Below are 19,575 nucleotides of genomic sequence, written 5' to 3' on the forward strand. Positions count from 1 at the left end.
GCGAGCAAAAAAACACGAGTTGTTTCAAGGCCGAAGCCCGCGGTTGAACGCAGCGAGACAGGAATGGGCCAAGGTGGTCCCCAAGGCCTACTGGCTCGATCGAGATTGAAATAAACTGCTTCCTCAATGTGCGCGCAGATATTTTTCTCTTCTTTCGGTGTCCGAAGGAGGTTGATCGGAGAGAGGGGCAAAAATGACGCACGTCTCTGCGTCGGTGTCGAAGGTCATCGTTGATCTTGCGTAAGCGCAGCATGTGGTACAATTAATAATAACGAAGAAAATCCGGATAATCGTCGGCATTGGATTGTTAACCATGCACGACGTAACGATTACGAGGTCGCGTGATGTCCTACAGTCCCTCTTTCGTAGCGCGTGTACCAGTTGTGTAGAAATTTTGACGCAGTTTTGGGGCGAAATGTTTGGGTCCGAAAATATTATTATAATCGTGTTCAGCCTTATAACTGATCACCATTTTGTACATTCGTTTAAACACGTTGACGTTGATCAACGCTGTACTGTTCTCTATGTGATAATATATTATCCACTATGATTGCTCCAGTTATGCCCCCCCCCCTTCCTCCGAATATCTGTGCACTGCCTCCTACGCTAAGCGAGCAGAGACCCAAAAGACGCGTGCGATTAAGTATTCTGAAACTATATCGCAATCGAGATACTCCGTTCCGTTGAATATGTACTTTCGAACATCGACGCCCTGAAAGTATGGGTACGACGTCCAGTAATCTACAAATAAAAAAATGAAAGATACCAGCTAACACAGAAGATTGTACCTCGTGCGCAAGATTGTACCTCGTGCGCAAGATTGTACCTCGTGCGCAAGATTGTACCTCGTGCGCTTGTTGAATGGGCTTAGCTCACTTGTCTCGCATACATTACCGCGCTCTACCAACAATTCTGCCAAGGCTCATGTACTGTTAGTAAAAGTTTAAGTTAAAAGTTTAAGTTAAAAGTTTAAGTTAAAAGTTTAAGTTAAAAGTTTAAGTTAAAAGTTTAAGTTAAAAGTTTAAGTTAAAAGTTTAAGTTAAAAGTTTAAGTTAAACTTTTAAGTTAAAAGTTTAAGTTAAAAGTCAAGTTTAGTAAGTTTAAGGAAGACTGGATGCAGAGAAGATTTTCAGCCTTCTTTCGTACACATCCTGTGCCTTTTAGCCGGATATGTGGCCCTGAAGCAACTACCGAGAATTGGATCGGTTACCAAAAACTTGAGGTGATAAGCTCACAGTATATTGTTAAAGGAAATTTATCTCCTGATCACCTGAATGAAGACGAAGGACAACTCGTTGGCCTCTTTTATTCATATCAAAAGCTTTCTGTCCAAATCACAAAGTCCTCCCCCTAATTTGACCATCACAAGGAGGAAACTCAAGCAACGCAATGCTTTTTAAATTTTCTCTCCATCGTTCCGCCTTTTTTCTTCTTCGTGTGTACAGCTTTGCGGAATGAAGGGCACCACTGATAAGTGATAACATACCAGCCAGCCAGCTCCATGCACCGGAAATTTCAGTACATTGTGCTGCTTGAGCAATTTCATTGGAAAACCGGGGAGGAGTATCGCTTGGACCTTAACTGATAGAACGCCTGATATTCGTATCATGAAACCAAATCCTGAAGGTTGATGCACGTGTGTCGTATGATTGGTTTCAATAAAATTAATAGGCTGCAGTCAGCGCTGGTACAGTCTTTGTTTGCATCCTGTTAGTGTTACGCTTATCTCAACCAATGAAAGAATATCATATTGCTCCATAAGTGAAATCCGTTGGCACCTATGCAAATCACCTACAATAGGTATTCGGTGAGCGACGGTAACCTGGACATCTTTTTCTCCTTGAGGGCATTAAAGTGTATTATGCTTAGGTGACCCAGTTGACTTTGACTGTCAACTTGACTCAGTGCTTAAGTGAATTAAGTTTTATAATTTTTAAAATTTCGTATGCATCTTGTCTAACTGCAATTTTTTTGCGGTTCTTCTTTCTTTTGGTGTTTTTTATACTGTATTTTAAATTGATTTTGTTCCACCACCGCTTAGGCCAGTGGCTCTTGGTGGCCAGAATAAATAAAGAATAAAGCATACGTACTGTTAAGATACTCGTATCGGACATGAAGGGACGGCAAATGGCGAAAATCTCTCCGATTACCGGTCAGTTGTGCTGCCCGCGTATCGGATGCACAGCTGAGATCCTGCTCAACTGGGCTTCAAAGCAGAAGGAACACGACTCTCAGGTTGTCTGTGCTAGTCTTTATCTTTTTGGGTGTTCACCAATGACGCAACGATACAGGAATGGATTAACAACGAATACTGCTAACATGCAACTGACATAACTAGCAAAATGAAATCATGATTAGTCGCTCGTAAGGCCTATTTTTATATGCAGATCCAAGCGTCGTATCAGGGCCTCCAAGTTCAGCTATACTGTAGAGCATGTTAACTGCTCTGCAATGGCGATGCGAAAGCACTGAATTGTGAGCGTGACAGAGCTAGGTTCACTAGACAGAGTGAAAGCCAGTCTAAAGCTCAAGTTTGTATCAATATTAAACAATTTCTGTGAACATCTTGCACTCTACTAAAAGCGCTAAAAACAGTAACCATGACAACATAACACAACACAGAACGCTTGTACACCGAACACAACGAACAGCGTTCTCTGTTGTGTGGTGTTGTCCGCGTTTGTTGTTAGCGCTTTTAATAGAGTGCGAGTTTTATACCAACAGGGCAAAATGGACGTTTTAGTGTTCTGTTAATATCCTTGGGCGTACATGATCATGTGCTGTAGACAGCTTTGTTTGTAGTAATGCAGCTGCTGCGAGCTTATGAGCCTCCTCGGTTCCTCCTATATCACGACGTGCGGGATGGCACTGCAAAACCGTTGTTTTTCCCTGTGCCTTCAGACCAGTGCTATATCCAGACGGCTGCACCTCAAAATAAAGTGATCGAAATCCCCGTTGTGTTAGATCTCTGATATCCTTGCGCCAGAAAATTCCAAATCAAATCAAATCAAAATCCCCGTTGCAAAATAACCTGCAGGAAATAAATGTTTCGTGGTCCCCCGATTGAAAATAAGCTGGCTAAAATTGCACAGTCGCGCCCGGGAAAGTGCCAACAGCGAATTGATACTATAACCTGGACAAAAAATGCAAACACCGAACTTGGACTAACCTGATAATAAGGTAACCAGCATGCTGTTCCGGTGTGCCCGCCCTGTTGTGCCTAATGGCCGCTAAAATATGCCTTTCATTAGCTAAAACGACTTCGACAGACATAGAAAACTGGTGAAGCTGAGAGGCTAATTAGTGGTATCGGGTTTTTAAACAAGGCATATCATCTTACGAAGCAATCGAGCTTTTTTTTTCCACACCGTGAATTTCGAGATCGGGAGTTTCGCAACCGCGAGGCCCTCACATCCAGACCCCCCCCCCCCCCCTACATCCCTCAAACGTTTGGCGACACCCCCCTAACTTTTTCCTGTGCACCCCCTACGGGGAGCCAGTGTTATTTCAGATAGAGGTAAGCAATGATAGTTGAAGCTGCACCCCCGCCCTTTCCATAATTTTTTGCAACATCCCCCACATCCCCCATGTTTGCGATTCTATATAAACCACTGCTTCAGATTGTAGCACACTCGTCTTATACGGCGGAACACGGTACTAGTGTGTAGTATCGCCAACGATGTGTTGGGCACCGGTGAGTCTGTTCGTGTGTGGGAGATATTTACTGAACGGAGTCTGTCCTTACTGCTTTGTTGACCTGTCTTCAAGAGGGGCAGCTATAGCTGTAGCTGGCGTTTGTAGCTAACGCGTAGCTCAGCTGACGTCAGTGATATCGGAAATCTTGAGGTCCTTCCGTTCCATTCTGTATTATCATGGAGAATATACAGGGTGTTTGCTCTAACGTGTCCAGAAATTATATTTAAAGCGAGCGATAAAAGAAAAGCACGTGATACTTTTCTGCTACTTGAGTAAGAAACAGGTACTGCTTCACTAGGAGCACCTGTTTCTCAGTCAAGTAGCTGAAAAGTAGCGCTCGTTTCTTTTATCGCTCGCTTTAAATAAAAATTTCTGGACACGTTAGAGCAAACACCCTGTATAGAAAGCGCACGCTGCACTTTTCTGATGTTCATGCACTAATCCATCTGTACAGACCAGTTGGTAGACTTAGAAGCGATTCCAGATGAGTGCTTTAGCAGCATTCTTTGCTTCAAGTTTTGTCATTCGCCGCTTTCTAGCGATTTACCGTCGTCGAGCTGACGACCTCTAGAATAAAGTCCCTCTAGAACGATTTCAGGAAAAAAAGATCCACTGGTGGATCTTCTTTCCCCATGGATCTTCTTTCCCCATGGATCTTTTTGCCGCATGGATCTTTTTGCCGCATGGATCTTCTTTCTCGTTTGGATCCTTTTTTCCCTCCGTCATGTGACACTGTTGGAACTTTGTGTTGTACAATTGTAGTTCGTATTGAGACTTGAGACACCCGTTCCAGCGTTTTCACATCAATGCGCTCCTTGCGTAACTTTTTTTTCCTGCTAAAAAGCCATGTAGTACCTATAATCCACTGCATGGTTTGCACTTGCCCCTGCTTATTTCATGAATTCTTAACAATCAATATTTTTTTAAATAAGTAAGTAATGATAAGTAATAATATTCTTGATATCTATAAACTGCAATGAGGATTTTATAAGGATCGCCTGTCGCTAATACCGCCAACAAGCCATCTGCTGGTTGTGCTGGCAATCCCGGGCCATTGTTGCATCCCGGAATTAAGTTTTTTTTTTTTCTTGACTAATCCCGGGGCGGGATTGCGGGATTTATGTCAAACCGAAACAGCACCCATAAGCAGTCTTTTAGTAGTAATTCTGATTATTCCTGTGTTGATGATGACGGTTATTCGGGGTTTTTGGCGCATTATTCCTGTGTGCGTTTCGTGTCTCTCTCCTCAGCGCTCTACCTACATGTCAATCAAAACATTACTGTTTCGGACTGACTCGGAAAACAGCATTTATTTTATTTAGTCCATGAAAAGAAGGTGCCTCAAGGATTCTATACGCGAAATTTCTATCCTGTTTACGAACGCTGTGCATTTCTGTCAATTTTTGAAGATCTGCTGTGCCTCCACAAGTTTCGATGGCGCGAGGAGCAGGTGACGTAATCATAAGCCCACAAATTGCAATGATGTCATGTTCTGGAGAGAGCTACCAGAGCGCTATTATGCTTCCTGGGTGACTCTGGGCTCCTAGACTGCCTCTGAGCGATCGTGCACTCATGCCTCCCTGCTGCCCATGTACCGCTTGTGTCTTTTTCCTTTTCTGTTTGTTTCCTTTCTCTTTCTCTTTCTCTTTTTTCTACAAGGAATAGCAAGTCGACTTCTGTCTGGCTGACCTTTCCTTTCTGCTTGCCGTTTTTTTTTTTTCGTAATAAACATATCCCCCCCCCCCCCCCCGTTCTACAACAGACCACTGAATCCGCTTGGAAACGCAAATTCGGGAGGCGTTTTTACGGAAACAGCGCTTGAAAAAGCGCTTATGACACTGTCTGGAAATATGGCATAATACGGGATCTCGAGCGGTACGGATTTCGTGGGCGCATAATCAAGTTCATACAAAGCTTTTTGCAGGATCGGATATTTCGAGTCCGGTTAGGAGATGTTTACTCTCGTTACTTTACCCAAAAGGGAACTGAGTTCCGCAAGGGTGTATCCTCAGCGTCACCCTTTTCATAATGAAGCTGAACTCTATATCTGAGATCATTCCCCACAGCATTCCATATTCGTTATACGTGGATGATATCCAAGTATCATATAGCTCGGTCAATCTTCGAATGGCACAGAGACAATTACAGGTCGCAATAAATAAACTATGTGGTTGGGCGGACCAAAACGGTTTTCACTTTTCTGCTGAAAAAAACCACATGTGTCGTTTTCTACCGAAAACGCGGGCTCTTTTCAAACCCCGAACTTAAGCTGAGTGGGCATGCCCTACCAGTTCGAATGGAACACAAATTCCTTGGGTTTATATTTGATCAAAAGCTCACGTATATTCAACACACCTCAAACAGAAATGCAGCAAGGCCCTCAATCTCATGAAAGTATTATCTCATAAGCCATGGGGAGCCGACAGAGAAACTCTCATAAGAATATACGAGTGTACTGTACGATCCACTCTTGACTACGCAGCTGATGTTTATGGGTCAGCTAGCACTAGTGCGTTGAGAATTCTCGATCCCATACAAAACCAGTCACTGCGCCTGGCAACAGGAGCTTACCGCACTTCGCCAGTGGAAAGCCTGTGTGCGGAAAGAGGCATTTGCAGCCTAAGCAAAAGAAGGCTATTTCTCTCCTTCACATACGCAGCAAAAATAATATGCCAAACAAATAACCCTGCGACCCTAGACCAGACACAAACGACTCTTTGAAAACAAAGCCAGTGCAGTCCCACCAATAAGCATGCGTCTAGAACAGGAAGCCCATAGATTGAACTTCAGTGATTTTCAGAATCCGCTATTCAGTGTAGTGGATAGTTCCCCACCGTAGGAAAAGAAAAAGTTTCAGTGTAATCTCATGCTGAGAAAGTTCGACAAGAAGGTGATTAACCCACTGATAATAAAACAAGAATTTCTGCAGATCAAAGAGAGGTTTGACAAACATGAGGAGTTCTATACTGACGGCACAAAAGGCATGTGTGGAGTTGCATGTGCTTTTGTTGGAAGTACAATTAGGAAACGGCAGAAATTAAATATGCGTTCTAGTATCCGTACTGCGGAGTTATACGCAATAAAAATGGTTGTTGATCACATTCAAGAGCATGGGATCCAAAACTAAGTTATATACTCACTCTTTGAGCTCACTCCTGGCTATAGCATCCGATGAACAAAAAAAAAAAAAAAAAAACAATTATCTAGCGCGACACATCCAAAATGCGATATCCGCGCTTTTAACGACCGGACATACTGTCCAACTCATGTGGATCCCAAGCCATAGTGGGATAGAAGGAAATGAACTTGCAGATCGTGAAGATGCACGAGCACTGCATAGTGAACCAACTGAACGGAGGATTTTGTTGCATGACTTCCGAACAGTAGTACAAAGGGTTATACATTCCGATTGGCAAGCTAGATGGAATGAACAGAGCGGAAACAAGCTCCAGATGATAAAGCCTGAGCTGATAAACAGAAATGGCGGCATAAGCGCGGACCGCAGAGAGAAAGTGGTCCACTGTAGACTGCGCATTGGTCATACGCACCTTACCCATGCACAGTTGCTTATAGGAGAAGACCCACCCATTTGTGAGTTCTGCGGTGAAGTCGTCACAGTCCTTCACCTTCTGTTGGTATGTCCTGCATATCAGCAGCTTAGATGAAGACACTTCAAAAAGTTATGCGATTTCTGCATTCCGCTCCACTTGAGGCTACTTGTGGAAGATGAACCGCTGGCCGCTTAGTTTATTTAGCAACATAGGTTGTTGGAGCAGGGCTGTAAACCCTCGCCCGAGTGTGCCCCGAAGTCCAGAAGGACGGAGGAATATAGGTGACTCCCTCACCGGGGGCACCCTCGGAATCCCTCTGGGTATAGGGCTTGGTGAGCCCCTCGCCAGATGTACCTCCGAAGTTTCACAATGAAACAGAGGAATATTGGTGACTCCCTCGCCTGGTGGTACATCAAAGCTCCGTGGTTTTTCGTTGCGACACGTTATATTCATACACAACCATATACTTAATTAAACCACAGATCATTTTGTATGTACATTACATCACCTCATACTAACTTTGCTGCGACCTGCCCACACGTTGGGCACCATTCGGCCGGTAGCGAGCTGGGTTGTCCTTACCCAGTGTCACAATGATGTGGGCTGTGCAGCATGATGAGAACATACACAGTCTCAGATCTGACAATGGGCATAGGAAATTCATAGTCCCCGATAATACAAATACCTGACTGAACTGGACCTAATGTAGCGTAACTCAACAAAATTATTCAGCGCAGCATGATCATTGTTATCCTTGCGCCAGTAAGGTCAAATCAAATCAAACTGACGTTATTTCAACGCAATAATCCTCACCTAAGGCATCATCGGTGCTGTCTACACACATACATTTCTCAACTCACTCCTGCCCAGCCGTGTATGTTGGGCGCAATTTGCAATACATTTTCAATATTTCACTATTGAAAAAACTGTAGGAAATTCGTTTTTCCTCTTTGTCATTGTTTGCGGACATTTTTGCGACTCTTGTTTACGCCCGTGTATTAGCCGAGGTAGAAATCTCCGTGGCCGACAAGCTCTCTTAACAGTTGGACACGATAGTCGATACGCTATGGATCTTTTTGCCAATTGGATCTTCTTTCCCTATGGATGTTTCTTCCGTTTGGATCTTTTTTCCTTGTGGAGCTTTTTTCCCTCCGTCACGTGACACCGTTGGATGTTATTTCCCGATGGATCTTTTTTCCCGTTGGATCTTCCTTCCACAAGCGCTCCAGAACCGGGTATGTTACAGACGCGATTCCCAATGTGTTGGCACGGCAGAGAGAGCCTCCCAAATGTTGCTCCGACGCTCAAGGGCGACCCACATGGTATACGTATTCCACACCGAGACATGCTCAGTGGAAACAGCGCGTGTGATATGCAGAGCGAACCATATGGTCGCGTGGACATGTTGTTGGCAGAATATTGATCCCCCGCTGTTTCCCATCATGTTCCATGAATTCATCTGCGGAGTGCGTCGGAAACGCCCTCTAGTGGCTGGATGGATGGATGGATGGATGGATGGCTGGCTGGGTGGATTCTGCGGCCTTATCATTTGGAACGAGCGGTAGCTTGCTCAACCTAGCCTAGAATTAGTGTATGTACTAAAGTTTGAATAATCATGTACCAGCGCCTGTGCGCGTATTAATCTTCGTAAAATTATTTCTAGCCCACCAATCGTTCAGGCGTTCCCTCGTAGTATTTTGTGTTGCGCTAAGAAGTTAACTTCATCTCTGTCGTTTCGAAAACCCAGTGCTTCCGATATGGCCACATCCTCTTGCGCCGGCTGAATACCCTTACATTTCAATACGACATGTTTTTTTTTTTTAATTATCGACTTATCAACGACATGTTCCGCGGTCTCTTCTTCCTGCCCATATATACCACATGTTTTGTCTGTGATTTTCGAATCTTTAGCTACATGAGTTTTTGTTCTTAGCATCCCTGTCCTTGCCTCAAACAGCAACGCGCTCCCTCTGGAATTGTCGAAAATTCCCTCCGATCGTATTTCCTTTTTATGTTCCCTGTACATTCCGAGTAACGGTTTCGCTTGCATCTTACTTACCAATTGTCTAGTTTCCGATTCTCTTACCCTAGTTTTTATACCTTTCTTCTTGCTTTGTGGGGCCCCGTGTGCTTAGTGGCGCCCCGCGCCCGCAGCGCCCTCAAGTGTTGTGCCCGACACAATGGCTAATCCTCCTATTTATCGGAGATAATCTGTCTATTGGGGGCTGCATTGCAAACAACACCCGAAAAGGGATTCTGCGTGAAATTGTGCGCTGAGCGTGACACGTAACATGTTGCGCGCTGGAATACGCACCATGTGGGTCGGCCTTTACTCCACTGGTTGATTACTCTGGTGCATGAGTCTCTGTGAGACAGGGTGTCGACGTCCTTCAGAGCCTTGTCAGGGAATATGTATACTTGGTAGAATAGTACAAATGTTTGTAATTCAAGTGTCGCCACAGGAGCACCTGGACAGCTGTGTCGCCATGATTGTGGCTCTTCAGCAGGAATTGCTTGGGCAACGTCAGAGTAGATGGAAGTAGAAAGTCACACAGAACGTGATGCTTTCACCGGGGGATAGAGACTCGTCTTCTGGGGACATAAGTGCAGCCAGCAGTACATATACAGGGTGTTTGCTCTAACGTGTCCAGAAATTATATTTGAAGCGAGCGATAAAAGAAAAGCAAGTGGTACTTTTCTGCTACTTGAGTAAGAAACAGGTACTGCTTCACTAGTAGCACCTGTTTCTTAGTAAAGTAGCTGAAAAGTAGCGCTCGTTTCTCTTTTATCGCTCGCTTTAAATAAAATTTGTGGACACGTTAGAGCAAACACCCTGTATAAGCCAAAGGTCTTTGGCTACCCTGTAGTACACGTGTGTTGCTTAAAGGGATAGTCGCATCCGGAAGCGTGTTCCGGAACTATTATGGTCATGTTCCCTGTCGTTCATAATGTACGCCGGCAAATTTTCTCCGCACAAATCCACTTGGTTGACTCAGAAACGATTTTTAAATGTTCGCGCTTCCGGCGCGCACGGCAATCCCCGCAAGGCGCCGACACTGGATGACGTCACCCGGATAAACCAACCATCAGGAGGCGCTCCTTCCCGCCGCAGATTCTGTGTGTGTCTGTGCGTGCGGCTGCCCCTTTTTCTTGTTGTCTTGTCGCGTTTGCTTTGAAGTACTTTGAACCATAGCGTGTGGCCTAGGATTTCACGCCGTTGACGTGCGATGTCACAGCCAGGAAACCGGTGCTACGTGCTCAGGTGCAGAAAGACTTATAACGCGAAGCGAGCTTACATTTCAACGACCTCGCAATGGCGAAACGAAACGAAAGTGGGTGGCAGCGATCGCCAGCCACTACTGTGGTGTGGCCCAAGGATTGAATGTTTCACGCGTCTGTTCCTGTCATTTCGCCGACGACGCCTATTTTGATGAAGATGTATTGCAAGTTCGGCTTGGGCTACGGCAGAAACAGAAGCGGCTGAAGATTGACGCCGTGCCTACCACCCCTACCACATTCGATCAGGAACAAGGGCAGGAACCAGTAACGGAGGTAAGTGACAATTTTGCGTGGTCACAGCTATACGCTGCGATGAAAAATGTCAGTTGTCACAGTAAACATAATCGCGAACACCTGGCCTCGCCGCCGATTGTAACGTCACAGTCACACCGGCTACTAATGTACACAAATTATTACAATGATTGCAGCATCCTGACGCAATAGTACGCGTACTCTAGAGAAAAAAGATTGGTGTGTTGTTGCTGTGCTAATTGTTGCCAGTATTATGCAGGAGTAACGTAACACTCCCACATGACAGCATTATTCTAATCTTATTGCAGCTAGTGGATGTTTCTACAGTTCATAGTGTAAGCCTGATGGTAGCATTCAGGGATGTGAAAGCATCGCAATCTGTGTTTGGCTACGTCCGAGACACTTGCATCAGTATTCTACTGCAGCTTTGTTGCTAATTTCTGACTCTATTTCAGGCGGCAGCAAGCACGTCAACGGAATCAACTGGATTTGGTATGTTTTCTCAAGCCACGAAAATATTGCAATTCTTTTTGCACGTCCCACAAAATAATGGATATGTACGAGCCCTGAAAATTGTAGAGTTCTGTGAAAGGAATCTTGTGTGATGCAGCAGCCAGCGTTTATAACGTAATGTCGACAGGAAAATAACTGTGCCAATGAAACAGGGACCGCAAAGGGGAAGATTTATTTGCATAGTCATTTTTATATTTGTTATTGTACCTGCTAGGCCCTCAACATATTCTTTTGAGTGTTAACACTCAAGGCCATATTTCAGATGCGGAGGTCATGGCAGAAGCAAGTGCTGGGGACCCACTTCACGGCGCATCTCACAAGGGGGTTGTCATCCCCTGATTCCAGGAAGAGGAAAACAATGGACACAGACTTGCATAGCGTATTAGTACACCAGATATGGATCTGCCAACATGAACCCTCCTAACATCCCTGTGGCAGCGTACCTGTAACCGCCCAGACTTCACACCACATTAATGTAGAACCACGGCACAACATAATAAAATAGCTTAGGTTTATTTGCCTCCCATACATAATGGGAGGCAAATAAACCTATGCTATTTCGTTATTCCCACTCCGTCATACTCCACTGTACAATAAATCGATACAATTATAGGGTCATTCTTTATTCCCGTCCCTACACCGCATTGAAAATCTGCACAGAATTCAAAATATTCCCACCTCGGCACTAGCTTAGTGCAGTACAGTCTGGATTTGATGCCAGAGCTAATACTGCCACGTGTAGTAGTTTTTGCTGTACAGACGGGTCGACAGTCTGTTGACTGCAACTGGAGATACAGAGTGACAAGACAAAACATCCCCCACACTGCAATGACGAAAAGACGAAGATTGCTGTAAGACAAAAATTTTGCTGACACAGGCACACTTGGTGTAAATGAGCCCTTGGTCATCCCCCTTGCCTCCCATCAGAGGTTTAGGAGGATACTATTGGTGTCTGATGTACGGATAAACCTATCCGTACACCACACACCTATAGTATCCTCCAAAACCTCTGATGGGAGGCAAGGGGGATGACCAAGGGCTCATTTATACAAAGTGTGCCTATGTCAGCAAAATTTTTGTCTTGCGACTACATGTCTCCAGTTCCAGCCATCAGTATGCACCAGCTTGTCTCTCTTGTCAAGACACCCTTGCTTCGATGGTCGTAACGCTGATAGCCTTGATAGGACGTAGATGGGAACTCCCTCCTGATGGCTCGGACAACGCATCCAGGAACCTGTCGTCTGTTCCTTGGACCAAGGTATCCCCAGACCCATCTCGTGAATGACGAGTATGCCGTGAACCTCAGGCACCTGGAAAAGACAAATCCACATGACATTTCTTTTTGTTTAGCATTATATCTTGTGGGCATTTGCATACCTGCCAAATCTCCCACAGTGTTGGGAAAACAATGGCCAGAACAGAAGAACAGACACTCTCCCAACCTTGGAGTTCAAAGCCTGTGCATTCCTTTCTTAGTTCCGGGGTCTCCCGCATGTTGAATGTGGAAGGTTGGCAGGTGTGCAACATAGTACAACAGAAAAATGGTCCGCCTCTTTCAGGATGAACCCGATTCCAACAGCTAACTCCCTCCCGAACCAGCTTCCCTCCAATTCCGGCAAAATCCAATTTCTCCCAAAATATATTACTCTTACATTCTTCAGTAACATGCTCCCCCCCCCCCCCCCCTTTATTGGCACCTCAAATGCTTCTGTTTTCAGACTTGTAAGACTATCCTTCAGAATTCCCACTGGATATCTGTCAATCAGAGTTTTGTGTTGCCAATCAGGCCATGGCTAACTGGCATAATTGAGAGCATATCGAGAGTGTTTCTTCACTTTTCCTAATGGAATTGTTGGACCAGGATTCTGGGTCGTTCCACGGCTGTCGGCCACGCTTATGATTTATGGGGGACAAACTGGTGTAGGCCAAAAGGCTGCTGAGAATGTATACAACCCCTGTCCACTTTAGGTTCGACAATTTGCGTAACCAACAACACCCGACTAGCACCCGAGTTTACCCTTCCGAATCTTGATAGGAGGTCATTTAAACCGAAAAAAAAATCATTACGGTCGTAATCACAGCAAACGGAAGAGCACTGCAGCAGGCTTACCTGTGGTCCTGGGGATTGAGTCGCCTAAAATGTTGATCATAGCGGCAGAATTGAGGCGCGTACACCACTAGAAGCTCCCTACGGAGGCAGATGTCCCTGAGTAATGGGTGTTGTGTTATGCACTGCACGGCGGCACTGTTGCACATTTCTACCACCCTGGCAACAGAATGGCAACACAGGCGCTCGTCGGGCTCCTGTGGGTCGCAGACTCCACACAGACACCTGCCGACAACAATTTCAACATTCTAAACTGTTTCGCACATCCGACGGCAACCATGCAAAGAGATACGTCACCTGAAAATGTCATCCCGCGGGTTAGCCGCAGCCACATCTCGTGCCTGGTCGGCGGGTTCCAGAGGCATTGGGTCCGTAGAGTATGGGTCATCATCCAGCATTAACTCGTCGCCGCTACCGCTTACATGTTCATCAGAATCTCCCCCAGACAGAGAAAATCACTCTCGTTTTCAGACTCCATGTTTGCTACCTTCGCTTCGCGATCGCCAAACAGGCGCGCGGCTCGCATTTACCCAGGGCGTGCGCTGATTGGCTTTATCCGGGTGACGTTTGCTCCCACTTTTAGAGAGCGAGGGCGCAAGGATTCCGGTTTCCTTTTCATCGGATTGCGCGAAAAGTACGCCGCGGGTCGAAATGGTATTTTCGGGCCCATATCAGTGCTCGGCAAGGAATTAGAATTCGCATTAGTTTCGAAATTGACCTCGGAGAATGCGACTGTCCCTTTAAACATCGCGACATGAGTACCAGGACAGCTGTGTCGCCACCTTTATGGCTCTTTAGCAGGAATTACATGGGCAACGTTAGAGTAGATGGAAGTAGAAAGTCACGCAGAACGTGATGCTGTCACCGGCTGTGAGGGACTAGTATTCTTGAGTCCTCAGTCCAGCCAGTAGCGCATGTCAGAGAATATGTGAGCGAAAGCTTGTTGGCTACGCTGTAGTACGCGTGAGTTACAAAAAACATCGCCAGAGGAACACCAGGACAGCTCTGTCGCTGCCATTATGGCTCATCATCACGTCTTACCCGGGCAACGCTGGAGTAGGTGGAAGTAGAAAGTCACGCAGAACGTGATCTTTTCTGCAGTGATGAGGGATTCCTTTTCTGGAGGGACTCGCCTCCCCTCAAGAAGGTGACTCTGTCATCGTCGGAGGCCTGCTCTGTCCTGACTTAATTCTGCTGTGTGTAGCCTCTCTAGATGATGTAGCTGAGGGCTGTCAGTGCTAGTATATGGGGCTGAATACAGTGTACGCGACCTTATAAGTGCTGGAGTAATATAAGAATTTATCTGTGTTTGGATCCCCAGGATTTCCGCTTAGTTTTCGGAGCAAGTCGAGGGTGTTCTTCCTTCCTTTTTACAGCGGCAGCTGTTAATGCCACACTTCGCCTTCACGCGTCGACGTTGACACAAAACCTTCCCCTCATCCCCCGTCCTCTCTGCGTTCCTCCTCTCTGCGTTCGTTCGTTCTGCATTCTGCAATATAACTGTATAACTGTGTTGTCTGGGTGCCAGAATTATCTGGTCAGGATGTGACGTCCCAAGGCGTTGCCTGCACAACAAGCTGCCTCCAAAGAACGGCGCCGATCTAAGCAACGAGAATGGATGCAACGAGCTCTGTTGAATGCTACGGTTAATGACATCGGTAAAATCTGCGGCGTCCAATTAGACAGTGTACTCTCAGTTTACTTCTCACCTAGAGCAACACAGACACAGGTTCTGAACTTCGGTTTCCGCACTCACGGTACATCGACACAAACCAATTATTCTGCTGGGTGATTTCAACGTGAATGCTAATAAAACCACATTCCCAACCGAGCTCGCCAACCAGATGACATTGTATCTGTGCAACAGACAGAACCCACCACCAACTACAATTCGTGCGTCGACCTGGTCCTCGAGAATCGAACATTGATGCAAGAAGCAACTCTCACGACGCATTTCTCAGATCACAAAGCTCTCATCGTCACGTTACGTGAGGAACAATGAAATAAAATACACTCAGTAGAAACTCTCTTGTAAAATTCTTTAATCACCATTTGTCAACAATGTAGCGGCGAGAGTGTCTACACCACCCCTCAGCAGCTGCCGCTGCTAATTCGTGTAAAATCCAAGCGCTAACAGTCACTCAATTGTTTCTGATTTGCTGTGTCCAGGGAGACTTGCTGCCGATAGTTACTCCCAGGTGTCTATCAACTTGTAATGTGAGCTAGTCCTGGGCCATACACCTCGTGCTCGAGGTAGTTGAGGTGGTTGCTCCTGCGAGGCATGGTGTACCCTTTCATTGGGGGCTTCATTGATTCCTTGGAGTGTTATACAGGGTGTTTATTCCAGATTTTGTATTTAAAAATCTGTGAGCAACCTAGGTTAGAGCCCTGCACGGGTCGATGTTTCCGGGCCCGACCCGGCCCTGTGACTCAGCGAGTAGTTCCCGGCCTAGTATTTCCAGCCGTGACGTACGCGTTTCTAGAGCTTATATCAAACAAATTTATAAGAAGAGAAGACAAGGTCGCAAATATACAAGTGCTGGCGGTTTAATACCGCAACAGCACGAGACCAAATTAAATCCAGAACGCACGCGTGCAAGGGCGTTATCGTTACACAACTTACACTATCAAGTTTTTGCGGAGGTAGAGGATGCTGTCGACAAACTCCTACTCCCAATCCCTACCCCTCTCACCAAGCTTTGCGAACGTGATTGTGAAATACGTGAGGAGTCAGGAACAATGTGAAGTGGCTTTGAGGAGGTTCTAGAGGGTCAAATCATACGCAGTGTCCTTTGCTTGTCTTTGCAAATATATGCACAGGAATGACGCAAGCGCGTGATATGAACTAATAGTCCTTCATTGTGTGGAATTAGCTGCGTGACCCGGCCGAGCCTGACTCTCGCAAACATGTTTGTCGGCCCGGCCCCTGCCCGGCCCGCGGTGTTTGCGTCTTTTGTCGGCCCGGGGCCGGGTCGGGGGCCCAGGCCCGTGCAGGGCTCTAGGTACCGTTTTTGCAGTTGGGTTATACGGCCATGCGGACATTCTCTCAGAGAATATGTAACTACTGTATAACTACCTAAAGTTCATTAATGTCAGTTCATTTCATTTCATTTTATTACTCTTATTCGCAAGCGCATTACAGAGGATCGAGAGTGGGGCAAAAGGAGGTACAAAACTACGCAAAGTATAATTAACTATTTAATTAGGGGGTTTTCGGGCAAAAGTGAGACAGCAGAGTGGGAGACAATTCTCGTTGAAAGTTTTTATATATTTTCAAAAACTTGAAACGAGCACGTGCGTCGACTTCTAAATAGAAATGCTGTCAACGAGGACTGTCTCCGGTTCTGCTATCTCACTTTTGCACAACGGACCCAATTAAAGAGTTAATTAATATATTTTAGGTAATTAGTCATAGTAGCTGCATACTCTCTTTGAGAGGATATCCGCCTGGAAGTATAGCTCAACTGCGAAAACGGCATCTATGCTGCTCTCATAGCTTCTTATAAAAAAAAAAGAAGAAAAGAAAAGAACTCCCAGTAATAAAAAATACACCCTGTACGCGCTCTTGCTCAGTTTTTCTGTTTGTTTGTCCCTTCGATAGTAGATATATCGTTACCGTAAATTGTTATTGTGGAAGCGTACGGGCGCAGGACTGGTGAGTGCGCGCTTCGGCGCTCCACGCAGCAGTGACATTCTTCGCTGTCGTGTTTCCCGATACTTTAGATGTGTTTCCCAACGTATTTCACAATACTTCGAACCAAGTGGTGCTGGCATATACGCCAGACATCTGTTGTGTTTCGTGTTTTCATCCACTGAGGACCCTACAGATTCCAGGATAGTTTCCAAAATTGCATCACTCATATAATCCCCAAATTAATCTCAGTTGTGAACTCTCCTGACTGTGTTTAGTAGGCATTTTTTCCTGGTTGGTGAGAGCGGTATAGAGAAATTGTAAGACCCTTAGTTGTCTGGCTGGACTTACCACCTCATGGAAATGTCAGGTGTATAGTACACGTGTCAATGGCGTTTTTGTAATTTAGGTGCCGTACGTTTGCGGGGAATCGTCGGTTAGTGTGACCGTGTCCCTATACATCTACTGACTCTGCTAGTACATTTTCTCTTCTACATACTTTTTATAGCACATCAGCCAGCCAGCACATCATAGCATTTTTGTATTGCAGAGATTTTAAGTGTGTGGCTCTATTCATAAGGTCTCGAGCATTCCACTCTAGCACGCACAGGTTTTAGAGCTTTCTACATTTGTGGAGCCATTGTCGGCTTCTCCTTACAGAGGTAGGCTATTACTATATCAGCCTTTCGGAACCTGTTCAATTGTTCAAGGACCTCAACTCCATCTTTGCTTGGTGTACTTTATGGCTGCTACCGCTAAATGCTTCAAAATGTCGGCAGCTTCACTTTTCTTGGTCCAAGTCTGCCTTGGCCCATCAATACTACATTGGTCCTTCTCCCGCCTCTTTGTTTAATTCTTATAAATACTTGTCTACTAGCCTCTCTTGGTCCAACCATATCCAAGCTGTTGTTAACGACGGCCCTAATGTCGACATTATATAGTTCGACGGCCACGTATCAGACATTATAGTTCGGCCCAAACTAGGGTACGCATCCAGCATCTGGGACACTCATCATGCTAATTACATCAGTCTTCTAGAATCTGTTCAAAATCACACCACCAGGTTTATTCTCTCCAATTACTCCTACCCTTCTAGCATCGCTTTAAGTCATCACTTGGTCTGTCTGTACTCTCATCACGTAGGAAATGTTCCCGCCTATGTATCTTTCACAAACTCTACTATGGTTCTTCTATTCTCCCTCATTTCATACGTCCTGCCAACTACACCTCATCTAGGCTAGATCATTCCTGTAAAGTAGAGCCCATCAGTTGTCACAAATCCTACTTCGTGCACTCGTTTTTTCCTAAAACAATATCCGACTGGAACGATCTACCCCAGCCACTCGTATCCATGACTAACTTTGCCTCATTTCATTGTAATCTGATTGCATATCAGCCTCAGCGGCGGTGAATCGCCCACCCCATCACCATCCAATGTATATATATATATATATATATATATATATATATATGTGTGTGTGTGTGCGTGTGTGATTGCATATCTTGAATGCTAGTGTAAGCCAGCATACATTGTTTCTTGATACGTATTTATGCACCCCCCCCCCCACACACACACTCATGTACCGCCCCAGGAGGGCATTTGAGGTTATTGTCATAAATAAATAAATAAATTGTAGGAACCACTTCTCTTACTATACTGACTATTTGGATCTTACTTACTACTTACTATTACTATATCTCTACTTACTATTTGGACCCTCTTCCCTTTCGCCTCACGTTGCTGTAGGAGAGAGAGAAAGAGAGAGATACATGATGACGATCATGTGCTGTAGGACATTAGTAAGGACCTCGTGTGTTCCCTCCTGCGTGTGTACTTGAGTAATCAGTTTGGTTAATTTTCAGGTTTGACGATCAAGGCGCATGGTCACTGACGTTTATTAGGACCGTGTTACTGTACGTTCTAGGACCATCCTTCCGAGCAACAACTCTTCTGGGGACCCGTTTACCAGCTTTTTCGCAGTGGGTCTCACGCGTTCCGCATCTTTCCTGTTATCAATACGGGCGTACGGGCAGGACCTGTGTTGCTTTCCCTCCTTTTGCTACCTCGGTGAATGGCGATTCTGGTCACTTTCGCAGTTACTTTGTGTGCTTCACTTGGATGATGGCAGTTGAAGAAAAGGCACCAGCAGTTCTGTTCGAACCCACACCATCTGATTGCCGGTCAGAGATGCAGAGATGCAACTGGGCGTTGTGAGGCTTGTTTTGTGTTTGTCCTTCTATGTTTAATTGCCTGATTCACTACAATGTTACTTGGTGTGCTGCCTGGAATCGTAGATAAGAGTTTTTACACCACGAATAATATTAACATGCCCGATTACTTAAGCGCTTTGGATCAGAGCTTTCGGGTAAAAGTAGCGTTTACTCTTTTGCTTTGTTTCTTCAATCTGCGGGCATCTGTGATGCGCATCTGATGTACTGCGCTTGGGTCCTTCGAGAACCCCTCGCCGCTGAGTTCATATATGTTTCGTACTATTCCATGCAATGCCTCTCTTGCAACTTGATAGGAAGATCCTCACGGGTATTTC

General features: G+C 45.5%; 2 protein-coding genes and 1 long non-coding RNA gene across 6 annotated transcripts in view; all 3 read left to right on the forward strand.

Moving 5' to 3' along the window:
• LOC135378140 (uncharacterized) overlaps positions 1-19,575 on the forward strand; it is a 97,219-nt gene that overhangs the window by 43,328 nt on the left and 34,316 nt on the right. The window lies entirely within an intron of this gene.
• The window catches only part of LOC135378142 ((Lyso)-N-acylphosphatidylethanolamine lipase-like), a 47,023-nt gene that overhangs the window by 13,827 nt on the left and 13,621 nt on the right, over positions 1-19,575 (forward strand). The window lies entirely within an intron of this gene.
• Positions 10,026-11,903, forward strand: LOC135398564 (uncharacterized). The gene is made up of 3 exons (XR_010424118.1): positions 10,026-10,799; positions 11,234-11,270; positions 11,554-11,903. It is a non-coding gene; the product is annotated as an uncharacterized LOC135398564 (long non-coding RNA).

The sequence above is a fragment of the Ornithodoros turicata genome, chromosome 1 (assembly GCF_037126465.1).
Source record: "Ornithodoros turicata isolate Travis chromosome 1, ASM3712646v1, whole genome shotgun sequence".
Classification (NCBI taxonomy): Eukaryota; Metazoa; Arthropoda; class Arachnida; order Ixodida; family Argasidae; genus Ornithodoros; species Ornithodoros turicata.